The sequence below is a fragment of the Mizuhopecten yessoensis genome, unplaced genomic scaffold (genome assembly GCF_002113885.1).
Source record: "Mizuhopecten yessoensis strain PY_sf001 unplaced genomic scaffold, ASM211388v2 scaffold8195, whole genome shotgun sequence".
Taxonomy (NCBI): domain Eukaryota; kingdom Metazoa; phylum Mollusca; class Bivalvia; order Pectinida; family Pectinidae; genus Mizuhopecten; species Mizuhopecten yessoensis.
In genome coordinates, this window is record NW_018407426.1 from 1,612,312 (window position 1) to 1,634,148 (window position 21,837).

Below are 21,837 nucleotides of genomic sequence, written 5' to 3' on the forward strand. Positions count from 1 at the left end.
CTGTTTCATGCTTTTTTCTGTCATCATACTTGGTCAAAATTACACCAACTCAGTAATAGAGTCTATATCACTGAGCCTCTATGTTCCATTGGTTGGAGATGAAGATACATGCCAGGCTTGTGTGTTGGTTTTCAGTAGACGGTCACTTGGTAGATGTGATACTTACAACCAGGGATCAACAAAGTTGAACCAGCAAAACCTCAACCAGGACTTGGGCTGGTATTGACTTCTATATCAGGCCAAAAAGAAACATATGTTTCAGGTTCCCCTACTGACCCCAAATTATTTTGCCTACCCTAAATTTTTTATTTGCATTTAGTGATAAGCACTGTTAAAGACAGAACTGCTGCTCTATATAAACATTGTAAAAATATTTTCGAAAAAAAAAGGCCTGCCAAGCTACATACTCTGTGTTTTTTCAAGCAGACCAGGAAACAAATGTTTTGGCCTTACCTCTAATTGGTCTGTGATTTGCTGCTGAAAGTTACATGTCTGAAAGGTCACAGGTAACACATGGTGAGTCTCGTGTCTTACTGCGAAAAAAACACAGAAGTGGTCAATATATTTAGGCATGGAATATGCATGTGTTGTGATCAAAAGCTTTAAAAAAGGTCATTATACTATAGTTTCATCAAGGTTTTCAATCGCATTTAATCCACAGTAAAACTTATATTTTACTTTTAGTAATAAAATCATTTACCTATTTTCAGATTTAAATAAAATTTAACAATTGTTATTAAGACCTAACTAAATAACATGTGAAAGCACAGATGAGTCTTAATTGATCTATTATGAAAAGATGTATTGTAGCGAGAAACACTCGATACTATTGCTGTAAAATTACTGAAAATTAGCCAGAACCCATCTTTAATAATTTGAAGGAAGATAAAATATTTAAATATCAATGATCAGAGCAACTTTCAGGGGGTAAAAAATCTGACTGTAATTGGAGCCTTAAACAATAATCAATTAGTTTGATAGTGATGAGCTTGTGTCACAGTGTTTGCCGGAACGAGTGAGCCATGGGCATTGGGATGAGACGGGAGCACTGGATGGTATCGAAAGTACTGAAATGTATCCATGCATGGCCAGACACCAAACTAAATTGTCCCATCTGATATATCAGGTTCACTGGTGGGCCTTCAGCCGTGCTTGATGACTCCAATTAAATAAAGTATCTAAATAAAACAAATATAAAACAAATGTTTACATTTGCATCATGGAAAGAAGGTAGCTTCATGCCGACTGATCAAATGTCGAAACATCTTTAGTTTATGTGCATTCAAACATGACACCTTTTTAGTCAGTAATGGTCTTGATGTAATTCAGATATGAAAGAAAAAACCATCCTAACCAGGAAGATAAAAGGCAAATGTTACCAGGTGTGATATGTTGGGTTTATACTTGCTTTTCAAACAATTCATTACGAACTCACAATAAATAAGTAAGTTGGTATGTATGTACTAGGTAATATCTTGTAATTTTAGTGTTTAATGTTCCAGGTTCCTTATTAGAGAATGCAAATCTAGATCTGTTACAAGTAGAATTTGCTATGTAAATCTGATATATAAATGATATCTGTTGATAACGTGTCTTGCTTGGAACCCAGTATAAGGAGACATGCTTAGCATCACCCCAAAGAATTCAGCTTCATCAATACAGTCTTGCGTCTGTTCTGAAACTGTTCATGCAGTAGATTCATCAGAGATGACACTAGTGTGATACTCAAGATGGCCATCAGCAATAGATTTTGTTTCAGGTGCAGATGTCCTGGTTTCAAATTAATGTACCTGTGACAGCCTAGCCGTAACTGATATCGTTCTGCTGATATTACAGACACTGTAGTGGTTCTGACAACAACACAACTTTCACGGACATGCACAAGTTACACAGGATATTTCATGAATAAAAGAAATGTACACCTTATTACATGAACCGGTACATCACCCTTCAGTATGCTTTATAAATACAAAAGCTACATGTAGAATATACATTGTAAGTAAAATATTTATAATTAATCTAGTTTCCAATCCATCATTGGTTATTAATTGATTATTAATTGATTATTAATTGATTAAAGATACTTCATCAGATGTTTGAGTGAATGAATGTCTGATTAAAACAATTATTACACATTCTATTCTAAAAACCAGTTATCATTGGAGATTATCATTGAAGGAGTAGAAGTTGTCAAGGCAAGTAGGTCTTCATTATCAATGAAAGCAAGTCATATTATCAAGGGAGGTAAGCCATAGTTATTAAGGGTGGTAAGTAAAGTTATCAAGTGAGACAAATTTTAGTTATCAAGGGAAGTAAATCATTATTTTAAGTGAGGCAAATCATACTTATGAAGGGAAGTTAACTATAATTATCAAAGATAGTTATAAAGGGAGATAAATTGATAATCAAGTGAGATAAATAATAGTTATCAAGGGAGGTAAATCAATAATCAAGGGAGATAAATAATAGTTATCAAGGAAGGTGGAACATAGTTATTAAGGGAGGTGGATAATAGTAACCAATGGAGGTAGATCAATAATCAACGGAGGTAAATTATAGTTGTCAAGGGGGTGAATAAAAGATACTTGTGGAGGTAAATCATGGTTATCAAGGGGTTAAATCATAGTTTTGAAGGGAGGTAAATCATAGTAATCAAGGGAGGTAAGTCTTCATTATTTAGGGAGGTAAGACATAATTAAAGAAGAAAGTCTTAAGTTTACAAGGGAAGATATTTTACTTGTCAAGGAAGGTAAGTCTTAAAGTATAAGGGAGATAAATCAATAACTTTTGAAACTATTTGGCTGTATTTTCAAACCTTTTCGTTTTAATTACAAACCATTATATTTCTTTATAGCTAGAATTTTGTCCCTTTGATTTAGCCAAACAAACTTGTCAGAAGAGTTCACTGTCATCATATGATCCTGCTAAAATAAATAGTGAATGTACATGGTAGGTGACTACATTCTGCATTGTGTGTGTATAGACATTGTATTTTCAAATTATTTATCGTAATGTTAGATTTGCAGTCCCATTCAAGATCAAATTATCAAAAATAAAAGGACATTAGCTTAATTTACTGTTGTATAATTGAAAGTATTAAATTCACAATCCGAAAAATAGAAAGAAAAAAAACCCCGTAAAATAAATTTACTGTTATATACGATTAAGAGTATATTTATATAATTACAAGTTCATGATATATGTATGTGTATTTTTGTATGGATGTATGTGTAATATACCTAACAGTAAGGTTTCTGTAGACCAGACTATTGGCTCCTCTATGTTAAACTCCATTACCCCAGTCGGATGTGATCCCGCAGGAATCATTTGAAGATGAGGAGGTGATAGCTTCTTACATGAGTTCCAGTGGTTAAATAAGTTGGGTTTCAAGTCACTGAAACATTGATGACACTTTTGGGACCTGAACAAAATCTATGTGATTTGGTCATACTTGCTAAGCAGAACAACATCGCACTGTAACTATACTGTATTATGTGATATGCTTGGGTATTTGTTTAGAGTTTTGCAAAGTGTTCGTTTCTTTCTCGGTTTTATTTGCGGAGACTTTTCAATATTCTAAATATAGCATTGTAATGTTAACTGATCATATAATACACTATCAGGGGGAAATTAAAGGCTTTGTTAGAACTGTTCTCACTAAGTCAGTCTGGGCACTAAAACAGGAACAGAAAAATTATGTTTTATTGAATTTTGAATTCACCCAGTGTTCTCATCAAAATATTTTCCATCGATGTAGCTTTTCTGTACCTGTCCAAAAACCAGCTATGCAAGACAAGTCACTAGCCAAATTTTCATATATATTATACAATTTTGTATACGTATTTGATCCTCGACACAGATCATGAGAAACGTACGATGTAGGATATCTTTCATGTGTACGTTGTGTTTTTTTAGTAAGATATCTTTGTTCATGAAGACATGTCTTCATGAAAGACAAAATTATTAGTAGTTTTAAAGATGAAATAAACACAAAATATGCAACCAGGCCAGACCAGGGTTTGAACCGTGAATGCTGTTGCTCTAACCAACTAAGCTACCTGATCATCGTTTGTACCCACGGCCAGATGTGCTACATGCAGTTTTATACTCAATACAAAATCAAGGGGAGGCTACTGTACAATGAATTTCTCTGTTTTCCTGTAGTAGGGCAGCACACTTAGCTGATGTCAATAACATTTTAATAATAATAATAATAATTCGAGGTTCTTATATTTACCGCTTTATCACAACCTAGTTCGCAGGTCTTCTCAAAGTGGTTCACAAATTATTATCCGTGGTTATAGGGCCTTTGCAACCAGCCAATATCTTTCTCAACTCCCTGGGGAGCATACAGCCGGTGCTGCCATTTCGGCGCTAACAGCTAGCATTCAACAATTCTAGCACAACCAAACCACGTACTCATTTACAACTGAGTAGACTGGAACAAGCGGAGTAAAGTATCTTGCTCAAAGATACTACATGGTGCTGTGCCGTGAATCGAACCCGCGGCCCTTCGGTCACGAAGTATTACTAGAACATCGTGGTGCTGGTGACTTGATATTTACTATGTATCAACTTTTTACGAGAGCCTTTATTGTACTTGGTCATTTTAAGCCCTGTCTAGACAATTTCTCCAAAAGTATTTAACTAATTATAACGAAACCTTCTGAGAGTGTTGCTTAAGTGAACTACTTTATATTGAACTGGAAGATTACAATTGTTCAGGGTTGGTTAGCTTTTGGCTTAAAGTCCTTGTTATATCTGTTCAAAGTTTCAAGCACGAACATTTTCGGGAAATTTTATGAAAAAATCAATTGTTTTAAAAGTGAAGTCCATCTTGCTGGTTAAAATTGTTTATCCAGACGCTTGCTTTATCAGTACTCAAGATTGTCAAGGTGTGTTAGTTTTAAAATTACTTTTATATTAGTGGTATTGGTGTTGGAGATTTGATTAAAATCTGCTATGCTTAGGTTTCCAATGTCAGTGTTTTGTTTCATGCTGATTAACATTTAAAGAACTGACATGTCATTGACATTCTAACATGAAATCTTAGACAAAAATAGTTGCCATGGAGACAGGAATATAAAAAAATCTTAGTGAAGAATATAAATCAAAACTTAATACAGAAAATGAAAAAATAAAAAATCATGAGATTTCAAATTTTTATTTTTTTTATTTTTCAAATTTGAAATCTCATGAAATGAATCACATTTGATAAAGTGTGCTAGGAATTCTACAATATACATCATTGACACGGAAAATACTTTGACGACTCGTACCAAATGCAGCAACTGACTTATTGGGAAGCCATTGATTGCTGGCATCTCTCTTTTCACTTGATCAGGTCCATGAATTTCTTGATTGAGAAAGTCTTTGTTCTTGGATTCATGCACGACTAGAATCGAGCTTACTCCTGCCGTCTCCACTGGCTGTGAAATGTCATAGGGTTCCTGATATCGCGCTTGACGGCATGCACTAATAGCCAATACGAGCAGAGCTGTATGCTGCATAACGTTTCTAGTCATTAGCAAGCCTGCAATTCACACTCTGCTAGGTCACTCCTGGATAACGATCAGGCGAGCAAAAATAGTCCAGTTCACTCTCCTCACATCGACGGCTCCCAGCAATGGTCGACTGGGTTTCCATTTCTCTTGTTTTAATGACTTCCAGGAGCGATCGTTATGCCAGTCTGATCACCGCAGATTTGGATAGACAGATTGAACATCTCTGGTATTCAAACAATTCATTGGGAGTATGTACATATAAGTAAAGGATTGTCATTTTAAGAACTAGCTGTGTATAGAACAAAGATGAAATTTGTTTGATAGAATTTAATTTTCTAAAGAGAATCAGATTTATTATAATGGTATGCGATAAATACATATAATAATATATTTACATAATATGAATGTAAAATGTATTATTGAAAAACAATTTTATATCGAAACATCACATCGATATACTGTACATAGGGGATATAATTCTCCAAAGATAATAAGGGGCGTGATTATATTAAAAGATAATAATGATATACAATAAAGACCAAATATAATTTTGAAATATTATTTCTGTTTAAAACATCATAATTAATCATTAACCCATTCACCCCTGAACTTTCATAATGAACTATTCCAACCTTTGAATTGGAAGAGTCCAATTGTATTTTCATGGATGAATGAGTTAATACACTGTTTAACGAGACGCCCTCACCCTCCATAATGATGGTGAATTTATCATGATGCAAATATTTGTACAACGCATGCTATATATAGATGATATATGTGAAGGTCAAGGATGAAATCAACTCCAGGTGAAAATGGATTTTACTTGGAAAGGGTGAAAGTTTGACAAGGCGAAAGTTTTTCACTATACAGTAATATCGATGTAGAATTTAGCATTCATAAGAATTTTGATGTAAATCTTACAATATTGATATACATCAATAAGGTAAAATATGATACTGAAATACAGTTTTCATGTAAAACAATATTGATATATATAAAAAAATGATGTTAAAGATATAATTGATATGCAGTTAAATCATAAAAAATGTAACATTGAAACAGTGATGCAAAGAAGGAATGATTCCAACATTTAGAAGTGTTTCGATCTTAACAAAATCGTGATATGTCCTATTTTATGTTTACCAATATTTTCGGCTATATTAGCTTGAAATTGTTGCACAGATGAGTTCACCTTTGTCAGCACAAAGCAAAACAAGGGAAATTTAAAGTCTATCAAAAGGCTAGGTCTGGAAGAAGTAATCAAAAGGCTAGGTCTGGAAGAAGTAACCAAAAGGCTAGGTCTGGAAGAAGTAACCAAAAGGCTAGGTCTGGAAGAAGTAACCAAGATGAAAAAGCATTAATTGTTAGTCGATAAACAGAAACATTAGAAGAAGAAAAAAATCGGCAGAGAGATTCATTGTTTTAGAATCCTTTTATTATGCATACCGTAAAAACCCATGTAATTTGCGCACCTGTGTAATTTGCGCAGGTACTTTTTGAGGCTGAAAATCTGGAAAAAAGCTTCTGCTAGCATATTTTGCACACCCAAAAATCTGAACAAAAAACGATGTTCATGCTCCGAAAATCGATCTCTGAATATTTTTTTAAATACATGACACACGTGTGCGCATATCGGCATACATCAATTCATTTTAGCAATATTTTATATAAAACATTTACTTGCTTACAAAACCACGGAATTAGGTTATCTAAGTCCGTGCAAAAACATATCAATTAATAAGTAATTCGATGTTTAGTAACCGCTGGTGCCTATCTCCTGGTGAAAGACATAATTAGATACCTTTTATTGATCATAATTACGATCAGTGGGAAGGGCTCATCATGGCGGCTTGGGTTATGTCACTTCAAACCAGGTCATGTCACAGTTCAGTTTGGCCACGGAATTAGATTATCTAAGTCTGTGGTTTGGCGATATTTTTTACAAATTACAATGCAGTAATGAGCTAACACTATCTCTGTGATTACCCGTTAACAATAGCTCTACTAATTGAAAAGATTTGCAGTCGCGATCGACAGACCGTGTTGTTGTTTTTTTCACTCACCAACATGTGGCGTGAATTACGAAGCCCTACTGCATTGTCATAACTACAGACTGATTTGACTGATAAGGGATTATAAAAAAAATGTTTATACTAGAAGCGTGGACAATCAATACATCCTCTTCAAATCTACTCCAAGGAAAAAAATAGTTAACGCAGACTATTTTTACGATGCTTCATTTAATAAATATTGAAATAATTCACGAGGTTATTATCAATCACGTGTTTACGTAATGTTAGACGCGAGATCAACATGAAAGTGAGCCGGAAAAAAACATGCTATACGTATATACGCATAGGCGATTTGAAAAAAACTTACAGAACTTACATAGAACGGAGCTTAAATTGAACAACTACATTTTCGTAATAGTATGGGGAAACGCACCGAGATGTCGAAACGTAATGTCGTAAGTTGATCGGCGATTCTCTGGCATAGGAATTTGGCTAAACTTTTTTTGTTAACGGTTACCTATTTATTAATACTTTCACATAAACTCACATAACAACACATTATGTATCTTTTATTAATGTTTGACATAAATAAATTTGTTGATCGTCATTTGTCTTAGAGTTCCGTGTACCAAGGGACATAATCAAAGATGGCGATCTCTCAGAATCGTCAATCTTTTCCTGAAAAAAACTTGAAATTTTCTATACCTGTGTATTTTACGCACCCCCCACTTTGGGTATTAAATTTCTGAAAAAAAAGTGCGCAAATTACATGGGTTTTTACGGTACATATCTTGTAAAATAATTGTTTGTTTTGAGAAATATCTTTTTTGATAGCTTCAGCGAAAAGACAAAAATAAAGATGAAGTTGTCAAACTTATTAATTATATCTCTTCGTAGAAGATTGCAATGCTTTGTACTACCACTAGTTACAACACTTATTGGACAAATCAAGGATCATGTGCCAAACCGGAAAATGGCAAGTGAAGAAGAGTACAGAAAGGGACCTAGTTAAGGAAAGAAACACCTGATTTGAGTGTGTGAAAAGAAATAAACAAAGGTATCTAAAGGTGAGCAAGAAACTAAAGAAACAATTGTTGATTAACATTTACAAAGTTTATTTTCATTAGAGAATACTGCTGAAAGTAAAGAGGAATATTAATTAATTAACGTTCAGTGTTAATTGAACACTTGTTCGTTCATTAGGCCTCAGAACCATGACAGAAATAAATGATCGAGTGATAAATCTTACTGAAAAGAATCAAAGTTTTAGTGCAATTCGACAGAATATCAAAAGATAAATTGGAAGCGTTGTTGAATTTTTAATTAATGATCTTTTACTGTAATGTGGTAGATTATCAAAGAAAATGAAAAATTTGTTTATGTACATCGCTTAACGCATTACACTGTTTCTGACACAGTGGTTGATGATTGATTAGAAGGTACCCGCTGAGTCAGTGATCAGCAAACATGCAGCTGTACTTATTTTATTTTTAATAGCGTTCTGTATTGTTTACCGTGTAATGGGAATTTATCGGAATTTCGCACACCTATCCTAAATAGCATGAAATATTACAGCTTGCAGGGTATCTTGAAATTCAAATGTCTAGAAACGGCATAAGAAGATTCTTTTTGTGATGTTAATTTATTTGTGTTTTTGCATACAATCATTTGTATGTTGAGCGGCTAAAGCATCTAGTTTGATTTTACTGATTGTTAATTTATATTTGTTTAGACATTCCAGCGCCAATGATACGAGATTTTTTTCTGGAAAACGGAAAGTTAAGTTAGACTAATTGTTAGATGTGGAATTGAATTTACAAAAAATGCAAATTGGAACTTGGAGAATGAGGCTTAGGGTACAGATTAGCTAGTACACATCTACACTGATGATATCCGAGCTTTGATTGGGCACATGCAGCGTACTGTGAGAAAATCACAATGAAAAATATTACTACAGCATGTGAGGAGTGATTTGGTAAATTTTGGTCGTGTGTGTTTTGAATTATATATGTTTGAATTTGTTGTACATAACCACTTATAACGGTGACTGATTGCCCTAACGGTGACAGATAGGCTTTGTATGTGATCGTATGAATAATTTACCCGGGATCTGCATGACAGACAAACTCTGCAAGCGTGAACTTTGAACTGAGAGACAAAGTGGTTTCATCACACTTAACTGAGGAATGCTGTCGTAGACACGTGCCCGTTGATGAGCCTGGCAACCGTTAACGTAACCTAAAGATGGTTGAACCACATAGATCAGATACCCCTCAAAATCTATCGTTACGCGACATGATATGGACCTAGTAAAACAATATGTTGGCACAGGAACATGTTTTTTAATCAGGACTGTCGATGCCTCCGCCATTCAATGGAGAGGAGATCTAGAGCAGATAGTGTTACCCGTGTCCAATCAAGTCCCAATTCAGCTACATCAGTCTAATAACCACACCTCTTAATAATATTCTTTAAAAATGTATACAAAGGTTAAGTATGAAAATACATGAAAAAAATCTATGTATATATAAGTATGTCAACCTATATTCTAGTACTGGGGATATCTTCCTTTCTTGACACAGGTGTCAAGTATTAACTCATTCACCCCTGAATAAGCATTTGACCTCTTCCAATTCAAGTGCTGAAATTGTTCATTTTGAAATTTCAGGGGTGAATGAGTTTAAATGTGTTAGTATTTCAAAGTACGCAGAATAAGGCAAAGGTCACCATTACGTTTTATGGAAAGTCAAACAATGACACTAATTTGCATGGGAGCAGAGGCATCCATGTATTACAGACAGTTTATTGTTAAGGAAAAAATGCTGTTTTACAAAAAAGTGTACCGTACAGAGTTCTTTATTTTTAAAATCCTCTTTGCACTAAGAATTCTGATCAAAAGTTTCGACAAAAGTAAAATTAATCTTCAGATTAGCTGGTGGTAAAATAACTTGTGTAAACATCTGATATTGAATCATATTACAAAAGTAAAGTGTCAAGAATGTGAGGAACTGTAAAAGTGGAGATGTTCATGTTTTTTGCATTGAGTAAATTAGCCAAAAAATCTCGACACACCAATATTTATTTATAGATTATACAGAACTGTCCAAACAGTGATCAGTTATAGCTGGGTCATACGTAAACGGCGTTCCACACGGGGAAGTTTCCACGGTTACAGTATATACTTGACATACACCTGTAGCTGGACTGGGTCGATTGTTGGCGACCAGGTAGCTCAATTGGCAGAGCGTCCGTTTAGAGTTTGGAGGGTCCGGGTTCGACTAAGCCATCTATATATATGATAAAGTTGAGCACGTGTAGAATTATATTGACACATGCTTAAATGGACTTGTCACTTCATCACCTGACCATTGACCAAGATAGAAAGCTCTTCTTTATATTTACAGTACTTTCTATGAATGTTTCATAACTATTTTATTCATAAGTCAGATCAGGGGAAACAGAATTCCCGGGTGGGGTGTCCAGTTGGGTGTCTTCGGCAGTATGTTTCAGTGAGGTAGCAGTATAAAGTCGGCATCAGTTCCACGCTATCACAAGGAGACAAACACTAACATATCGCAGCCTCCCAAAACGCACACGCATACACTACACGCATGCATCTTGTACACAGGGGAGGCCGTCCTTAAATTACCATAGCTGTTGATATAATTATGCCACTGACATTTCTACTGTACTACAGGTAAATTCTATTATTCCTTAAATAGGTAATGTCTGTTACTTTTTTGACTGATACTTGTACAGGTAAGTTTTTAGGTCACCTGAGCTTTAGCTCAAGTGACCTATTGCTATCCGTTTTCGTCCGTCGTCGTCCGTCATCCGTCGTCCGTCGTCCGTTAACATTTTACATTTCAAACTTAAAGTCAAGTTCTGCTGGGCCGATTGAACTGAAAACTGGTAGGAATGATCGCCTCATGGTCCTGACAAAGTGTTGTTATTTTTCGGGTCGATCAGAAATCCAATATGGCCGCCACGGCCGCCATTTTGAAAACCTATTTCAAACTTAAAGTCAAGTTCTGCTGGACCGATTGAACTGAAAGTTGGTAGGAATGATCGCCTCATGGTCCTGACAAAGTGTTGTTATTTTTCGGGTCGATCAGAAATCCAATATGGCCGCCACGGCCGCCATTTTGAAAACCTATTTCAAACTTAAAGTCAAGTTCTGCTGGACCGATTGAACTGAAAGTTGGTAGGAATGATCGCCTCATGGTCCTGACAAAGTGTTGTTATTTTTCGGGTCAATCAGAAATACAATTTGGCTGCCATGGCCGCTATTTTGCTACTAAGTTCTAATAGGCCGATCTCACTTAAAATTGGTCTAGGAATGATCAGCTCATGGTCCTGACAAAGTTAAGTTAACATTATACTATTTTTTACTCAAATTGGTACATATTTCAACAACAAAAATAAATACTGTTAACTCAGGTGACCGTTTAGGCCCATGGGCCTCTTGTTTACTGTTGCCGTATTTTACCGGCAATAAGCCCCCCCCCCCCTCCTGAGAAAAAAAAGATGGGCCAAAAGTTGGGGGGGGGGGGGGTTTTTTTGTCAGCAACCCCCCTTTTCACATAATTTCAACATGGCCCGCCATCTTGGATTTTATCTCACCTCTACTGTTGAGTGTCCAGTAAATATTTCAACATAATAAAGTTCATGTTGTACAAATAACAAGAAGACACAAATAAAATTTCATGTTTGTTAACCCTGAGGCTGCTACGCACGGCATATGCTGTTTTGAAAAGTCTGGTCGTCAGTGCTAAGCACGGCACATGCCATTTCTCTGTCTGTAGGTTTTGATCAGTAGCCAGGAAGTGTGAAGTCGGGTTGTTGCTATACCAAGCCTGAACGTGTATAGAAGAAGGCTTCTGATTGGTTGTTTTGTCATTACTTTCGATATTCCCGGCAGTGTACCCTAGTAATGACCAAAAGTGTGCGAAAGAATCTCAAATCGAAAAAAAAGTCATAAAAATGGCGGACATGTAGATTGAAGCGATGAATATGATGGTAAACATTTATTCTCCAGCGTCACCTACGATGATAATAAAGGTTTTGAAGGGTTTGACATGGTTGATGTGGAAATACTTCGGTGTAACATAATATGTAACTTTCCAATGAACAGCTCTGTGCCCTACGCAAACAGGAAAATATCTGCGGACCGAGGCGCACATGTCGTCTGCAGGTTAGGCCGAATTGGACATTGATATTGATATGTTTTGAGTCGATTTATTTCTTCAATTTTCTATAGATGATTTAATCATAAACTAGACTCTGAATACGGCTTGGAACTCAACATGTCAGAATCTCCTCAACGTGTCACAGCGACGCTATTGTGATTTCAGCGTGGGGTTTGTTGTGTCTAGAACCACGAGTGTCTAATCAGTGATCACAAGTTGTTACAATTGAACCGTACCTGTGGTCTAATTAACCAATTGTCATTTTTTAATTGCGTTGTTGTTTTTATCAGTATTGTAAAATTTGAAAGGTGTTACACAACTTAAATCTACCTATTGATGCAGATTTTAAAAAAACAACACAGACACAAGTAAATGTTTTTTTAACTTTCTTTTTTTTTTCTCCAAACGACTTCACATTTTTCACCTGCAAAAAGATAGAGTCCAACAATTGGTTATATTCAAAACGGGGGGGGGGGGGGGGNGCAGGCACCCACCCTGTTCCCAGGACATATACCAAAGTGGGGAGGGGGCTTATTGCCGGTAAAATACGGTACTAATATGGGAATACAGGTGAATTCTATTATTCCAAATATTGTTAAATACAGGTAACTTTTCTATTGTTATGAAGGCCTTTAAATCTGAAACCTAAGGTAAGTTTTGTACTGTTACTAAAACAGGTCATTTTTTTCTGCTGTTCTTGGAACAGGTCATTTTACTACTGTGCTTAATACAGATAACTTTACTGTGCTTGGTACAGGTAACTTTACTGTGCTTAGTACAGGTAACTTTACTGTGCTTAATACAGATTAATTTAATGTGCTTAGTACAGGTAACTTTACTGTGCTTTGTATAAGTAAATTTACTGTACTGAGTACAGGTAACTTTTTTACTTGCTTAGAACAGGTATTTTTTCTACTGTTTCTAATGCAAAAAACTCCTCTTCTGTGTAAAACTTTCAAGCAAAGGGGTAATGTTGAGCATTTGGGATAGTAAAAAATACAAATAGTTCATAAAAAAATAGCTTTTTAGGTCACCTGAGACAAAGTCTCAAGTGACCTATTGCGATCGCCTTTTGTCCATCGTCGTCCATCATGTGTCTGTAAAAAAATTACATTTTCGACTTCTTCTCCAAAACCCCTGAACCAATTTCAATGAAACTTTGCAGGGACCTTCCATGGACAAAGGTCAACAAAAATAGTGGCCGGTTTAGTCCCAAGCCCCCAGGGGCCTGAGGGGCGAGGCCAAAAATGGTCAAATTGACTAAAATTTCAAAAATCTTTTTCTCCAAAACCCCTGAACCAATTTCAATGAAACTTTGCAGGGACCTTCCATGGACAAAGGGCAACAAAAATAGTGGCCGGTTTAGTCCCAAGCCCCCAGGGGCCTGAGGGGCAGGGCCAAAAAGGGTCAAATTGGCTAAAATTTAAAAAATCTTCTTCTTAAGACCCAGATATGGTAGAATCAAATACTTGGGAGGGGGTAAACTTTACTATAGTTTATATAGGGAAATCACATTTTTTGGACCAACATTTGTTTAATTTCCATTGGAAGTAATTCAATTTGGGTTAGCATTATCAGTATTAGGTAGCAGTTTGATAGTAAGCACATATCAGCCCTGGCTGACCCCCTGGGGCTGATTGGTGGGGCCAAAAAGGGTCGAATTTACTGAAATTTCAAAAATCTTCTTCTCAAGACCCAGATATGGTAGAATCAAATACTCTTCATAGATGGAAGGGTCTTAANGGGGGGCAAAATGTATTATGGTTTATAATGGCAAATGATACTTTGAATATTACATGTTAATAACTTGATTGGAATTATAACCTTGAGTTGACAGTTTGATAATTTGAAAATGTTGAGGCAGCCCCACCCCCAAGGGCTGTAGGGTGGGGCTCAAAGGAGTCAGCGTGCTAAAATGTCTTTATTTCCCTTGTTTAGAATCAGAGGTGCTAGTTTCAAATACTTTTTAGTCTGAAATCTGTATGCTAGATATTGAATAAGTTTTTTTTTTTTTTTTGTCACTTTGAATAATATTTCTGTTCATGTTAAAAACAAAATCAACTCTGTATAAATATATCAGGTGACCGTTAAGGCCCATGGGCATCTTGTTTCTAGGTATGACCCTGTTTCTGAAAATTCCAACAAGGGGTTTGGCTAATCATTAAGCATGGCATCATCCTGCCTTAGTAACATTGAGGATGAACATTAATGAAAGATGAGGATGCTTCCACTTTACCTGTAATGCATCAACAGGTGGACGTGACAGACTGCTAGTTTAATTGCATCACCATCTACTTCCTGGTTGGATTTTTGCAACTGCATGATTTATTGAATAGGGAACTCCGTCATAATATGATGTGTAGTGGTGATCTTGCATCCTTTGAACATTGTAGTGTTTCAACAATATTGTTTTATTGTTGTAGACGTCGTTGTGAGAAACATCCTACATACAAGGTCGTTGTAAATGACATCCTACATACAAGGTCATTGTGTATGACATCCTACATACAAGGTCATTGTGTATGACATCCAACATATAAGGTCATTAATAACAGCATCCTACATATAAGGTCATTGTGAACAACATCATATGTACAAGGTCATTGTGAACAACATCCTAATTACAAGGTCATTATGTATGAAATCCTACATACAAGGTCATTGTGAACAACATCCTACATACAAGGTCATTGTGTATGACATCTTATGTACAAGGTCATTATGTATGACATCCTACATACAAGGTCATTGTTAACAGCATCCTACATACAAGGTCATTATGTATGACATCCTGCATACAAGGTCATTGTTAACAGCATCCTACATACAAGGTCATTATGTATGACATCCTACATACAAAGTCATTGTGTATGACATCCTACATACAAGGACATTGTGTATGACATCCTACATACAAGGTCATTGTTTATGAAATCCTACATACAAGGTCATTGTGTATGACATCCTACATAAAAGGTGATTGTGTATGACATCCTACATACAAGGTCATTGTTTATGACATCCTACATACAAGATCATTGTGTATGACATCCTACATACAAGGTCATTGTGTATGACATCCTACATACAAGATCATTGTGTATGAAATCCTACATACAAGGTCATTGTGTATGACATCCTACATACAAGGTCATTGTTTATGAAATCCTACATACAAGGTCATTGTGGATGACATCCTACATACAAGGTCATTGTGTATGACATCCTACATACAATGTAAAAACCTTTCCAAACTGAATAATTAATAGTGTCTTATTCTGTAGAATATCTAGCTACACATTAAAACAGATGTACTGACTACACTTGCGCCAAAAAAAAGTGGTTTCTATGTTTTTCTCTGAATATTTAAACTTATTTTGCTTGCAGAAATATTGAATAGCAGTCTTTTCATGAAAAATAACAATTAGGAATTGTGATTATGATAAATAATTGATATTGTGTGTGTCAAATACAGATAAAAAGTTATGTGGTGAAATTTGCATTTGCATAATGATAGCAATGTTGAATAAAAAATAAAATGATTTGTTTGTGACATACACTGTTCCTGACACGGCATTTAGAATTTTAATCATTCTATTTTCTTGTTTTCTCTCTGTGTAACATGCAAATGTCTTCTGTAGTTAAAATTCATACCGTGTGTGTTGTAGAGACATTCTTGGTATGAAGGAACAGCTTGCCTGCATGCTATTCACTCGAAATCCTGTTAATGTTGTTCCGCCCGAACGCACAGCCAGAGAAATCCTGTAATCGGGCCACAGTTAGATAACACTGTAACCTGATCTCCTATTGGCTCTCCCTTGGTTCAGGATCCAAGGTTTCGTTCCGCTCCGGTGAATGTCACGCTTCACAAACTACCTGATTAGTGAAGGCTGACTTACCCCCATATATATTCCATAATTAGATTTTCCTGTCTTTTTCTCAGCTTGGTTGGGTGAAATTCAATATTTCGTACATGTACATTATTCAAATTTGTATTGAGTGGTAGAGCAGACTTTTGTTGAGCTAGGAGGTGTTAGTGAAGACCCTTTCTGTATATTGCAGTGTGGGATTGTCGGTAGCGGCTGGCTGGACACCAGCAGATCGAGTCAGTGAAGCGTGACTCTGCCCTAGCACTGCCCTAGCATGGCCAGTGTGTGATGCTACTGAAGCTGCGCTACCTTGACATGTCCTAATGTAAGTCATCTCTCTATCTTTGTAGTACTTTCTCAGTGGTAGAAATAGAATGTACATTATAACTGCTTGATATCTTTCTATCTGTTGTGATTTCTATTTCACATTGTGTGTCCTTGTTTATTTTTACTCAAACAATTGCTTACAGGTTAAGTAGATTTACATGTTAAAGGGATCGAGGCATTTTATGTCAGATTTAAAAGAAATAATAAATGATTTTACTCCGAGTATTTACAGCTTTGCAGAGTTTGTGGTATAACTTTGATGTTATATACAATCTTTACCAATATACTTTAATATAATATTACAATGTGGCAGTCTCTTCTCCAAGTATTATTTTTAAAAATTCCTACGTTTATATATAACAGGGGTTTATATAAGAACCTGTTACAAATAACAACCAGATACTTTATTATGATAGCTAGAAACTTACTTAAAATCTCATGAAAGCATCATTGTTTAATTGACATTTCCAAGGAGTTGTGAGTAGTTGTACCATGTTAATTACATGTCTTTACTGTTAAATATATAATTATGATCCTATTGTAATGAAGTTGCTATGGGGATTATACACGCATGCATGTCATTGCTTTAGCAACTTTAATTCCCTTTGGATTTTTCAAAACACTTCCTGGAAAGTCATCATTTCAAGTGCCTTGAAGCACTTTGTGTTCAAAGGTGATTTGAGCTTAAGGTCAAGGTCATTGTTGCTACTTTAAGAAAATCTTTGTAGTTGCTCTATCAACTTTATTTTTCAACAGATATCCATGAAATTTCATGCAAATGTTTAGTTAAAGAATACATCTAACAAGTTAGCATTTCACGACACTGAGGTCAAGGTCATATACCATTTTTAGGAAAAATTGTAATTGATCTAGCACTTTTCAAAGGATATCCATGACTGTTCATACAAGTCAGTGTTAAGTATGAGAATGAGAATATCTTAAAACACTTTTAAGTTTCAGAATTCTGCTCAAGGTCACTGTTGGTATTAACAGGAAAATCTTTGTATTCAATATAGCTGCTATATTTTTATACAGATTTTCTTGAAACTTCTCACAAATATTTAGTATAGTTTATATGAATAAATTTGTCATTAGAGATACTTTTTGAATGGGTTTGCATTTTGTTTAAATTTTTATTTTTTATTTTCATGTTATTCAAATTCAATTAGACATATATTACCGTTAGATGTTCTGGGACACTATAGAATCATGTCAGTTGGATAACTATTAAACTTCTTTTCTTTCAAAATATCAAATTAAGTCAGCTGACCATGACTTACACAGGCCCTATGGGCCTCTTGTTACTGTCTGTATTGAACATGTTTAAGTAGACAGATAATGACAGTTATCTGAATTTTGAATCTTTAAATTTAATTGAGATATTGTTAAACCTTGCTTATCACCAAAAATAAACCTTTGATTAGTTGAACTTGTTTTTCAGATATCAAATTCAGAACTGGAAATCGTTTCATTTGAAGAAGGGATCTTCATTCAAGACCTTGTCCAAGGTAAGAAACTTTTGCATAGTTTTACAAATACCTTACAATAGTTGGCACTTCCAGTCTCCTGGAGATGGAGAGAAATGCTCTGACCAGGCTTCAGGTAAGGAACTCTTTGATGATTACACATGTCCTTATCAAGAACTATAGAAATAAGAAAACTTCATACAGATTAGACAAGATATTTTATCCTGCCTAAAGTTCTGATGTGCAAATTCCTTTTAATATTTACCAGATGAATTATTATATATCTGAAACTGACTGTTGAGATATGAAAACATCTCATTTCTAAAATCACACACCTGTATCCTGCTTATAGCCGCGTTCAACCTTGTACATGTTGGTTCAACGCTCTTGTCGGATTGTCCTACTAGACAATATTAGTCACACCACGCTGCACTATGTCTGCAAAACTGCAGCAGAAACAACTTTACTCCTTACCTTTCAAAGCCTTATGAATATTCATCAAGTCCTTTATATTGATACAGTGTAAAACTGGACCTGGTCACACATCAGCAAGTTTGAAATGTGTAGGATCCTGCGTCGATCGACGTATTCTATTACCGAGACAGATACTGATCACAGTATTGTTCAGTTTAGTATTCCTATAAATATGTGAAAAGATTCGGAAGATTCTTTTAAACGAGTTTGTTTACCTGAGGCTTTTCACACAGTATTTCCGAATGGACTCTACCTATTATTAATGCAGATTCCTTTCATTTGTTACTGGGGGGGACAAAGGTAGAGCAATTAATGTTGGTTAAAGTTCTTGTATTGACGGTATGCAGGTAGCATGTACAAGCTGCGAACTCTGACCTGATTAACTCTATTTACATGCATTTCAATAGACATTTCTCCGTGAAATCAGAGACTAATCTCGGTCTAGCCATTCAAAAAGTGTTACGTAAATACAAAATCTTTTATAGAAGTATGGTTTTGCTGTGTTTGGAGTCTCATGTGATGCAACATATGCACAGGTAGAGAAAGGAGCAAATTCCTTTTTGATCGATTTTTAATACATTCTGTGGAAATGAATGCGCACAGCTGGATGGTTCAGTGAGTAATTATAGAGGGATGGTAGAATCTTTCTGCTTGACTGAACACAGGATGTAAAATGGTGCATGGAAGATTGAATCTTTTAATGACTTTGCTATCAGTGTGCTGAAGCCATATCTCTCTTCCACTAATTGTTATATTGGAAAAGCTGAATGGCTTTCATGCTTCATATCAGTGTGGGAGTTACTTCCCCTAGTTAACTGGGATCTGAAGTCGGTAGGCATGTGTGTATACATGAAAATAATGTAAATATTGCGTACAGGGAACTAAATTATGTAACATTTGTATTAAGATTTGGAAATTGATACGGTAACCTGTTCCTCAAGTTTTAATTATGAATTGACTTCAGTACAGGTTATATATGTGTCCCATCTTGTTTTATAAGACAGAAGATAAATCTCCAGAGCTAGAGTTAATGTATCATGTCTGATATGCCTTTGTTGTTTGACATTGTTGGTATAAGTTTTACTGATATACTTTACTGAAGAGCATTGTTAATACTGTTTCAAAGAAAAAAAAAAAAAAAAAGTGTTTTGTGGATTGCATCTTGTTTTATTCATTGATGAAGCTATCTCTTTGCCTGTGTGGACAAAATTATTGTAATTCGACATTACCTACATTTAAACAAGATTTTAACTATATATATATATAAAATGGTTTGTATTAGGATTATCAAAAATGTGGAACAATGTCTTTGGAGCATTTTGAATTATGTCATATTCGTCTATGGGGATGATCTGCCTTTGACTCTTCTCTGTTGATGGGCTGTTAAAAACTCAATAAATAAATAAATAAATAAATATATCTATAGGAATGGGAAGTAGCTTTATTTTGATTGTAATTAAGCCATATAAAGTGAGAAAGGGTAAATATTGTTCTCAAAAAAATAAAAAAATAATAATAATAATAATAATAATAATTTGACATTTGATTGTTTCTAGTTTTAAACTGTAGGTCAGTCATACTTAAAATGCCATACTTTTAGTCATTATGTGAATTTAAATAAATGCTTTTGTTGGCCTATCACGAAATATTAGATATACACTAAGGGTAACCAAGGATGACGGAGCTTGCTACCCAGATTACCATACTTATCATGGAGATTTGTCTGTCCTGATTACTCGTTTAGTCTTGGTCATGTTTGGCCATCAGTTCGGTCCAAATGTTTACCGCATAGTAATAGGAAAATTATGTTGAAAGTGTGAAAATGTCAGCTGACTTTACACAAGGGAAATTTCATCTAATTAGAGTATATGTGTGTTGATAGTCGTGATACTGCGATAAAGGAGTGCCCCAGACAAGCGGCTTTGTCTATGTATCCGGAAAAAATATGCATACAGTGTAAAGGATGTCAAACAAATTCACAGATAGAAAGTATTGTGCAATGGACTTTTTGGCTGATAAATTGAAATGAGGCAAACTAGGTGATCGTGATTGTCCCCCCTTGATTATAGTTGACATTTCACGCTCTGTCGCACCACCCTGGGACGTCGACGCGGCCCTTGGTCAACACGACTTTAATGTTAATCCATCAAAGCGGAGTGTGCAGAGTCAGGAACGTTTCCGCCCGATCAGCCAACCCTAACATATTTCTGCTAGCCTCCTGCTTTTATTACTTTTTCAGATATAAATATGCGTAAGGTTGATGCATGAATCCTGTCCCGTTAGCTGGATCAAAAGATGTTATAAATTTACCTAGTGTTGGGATCATTAATTTCTGCCACTGAACTCGGCCGTATTATCCTTGGATACGTGTGCTCTTATCGTTAGGATTTTCTGCTGTTGCTTTGATTCTGTCGGCGTAGGGAGAAAAAGTGAAATGTTTTCCAGTAATTCTTGATAAAATGTGTTGGTCCTCTTCTATAGCATGTTTGACAATCTGTTATAAAAATTGACATGTGTAGAATCATCATTTTTTCTCATCAATTACATTCGCTATAATATGTGAACCCAGAAGAGCAATTTTCCGTATGACAGCACTTAAATATGTCAAAGAGATCATACAGATTCATATGTCATTAACAAAAATCTCAGAAATAGAAAATTTCATGTATCTTGAATCTGTTCATATGTTTTATATTGTTTGAATAAGATTTCCATTAATCATTATAGAGATATGACTGAAGACAGTAATTTTTATCGAGGTATTGTGAAATAATATGCAGGATGTCATAAAACCATGAGGTTAAATTGTACAATAAATTCAGTCAACAAGTATAATATACCCGTCTTAAAAGCTCATTAATAATTAACACCTTTGTTTTTAGAAAATGACAGGATTAATAATTTCCAGATAAACCATATCTGCCAACTCCCCCCTAATTTGGAGGGAAACTCTGAATTTGAACCCTAAAATTATTTGCAACCAGTGAATATTCCAT

General features: G+C 35.2%; 1 protein-coding gene across 4 annotated transcripts in view; it reads left to right on the forward strand.

The window, feature by feature from the left end:
- LOC110455265 overlaps positions 1 to 21,837 on the forward strand; it is a 100,852-nt gene that overhangs the window by 16,483 nt on the left and 62,532 nt on the right. For 3 of the 4 annotated variants that reach the window (XM_021505269.1, XM_021505277.1, XM_021505278.1), the window contains exons 2-3: positions 16,768 to 16,899; positions 18,343 to 18,409. The gene's annotated coding sequence lies outside the window, so the exon portion shown is untranslated. Of the gene's footprint in view, positions 1 to 16,688; positions 16,900 to 18,342; positions 18,410 to 21,837 lie in introns of those variants that run through there. The other variant, XM_021505270.1, reaches the window with a different exon arrangement.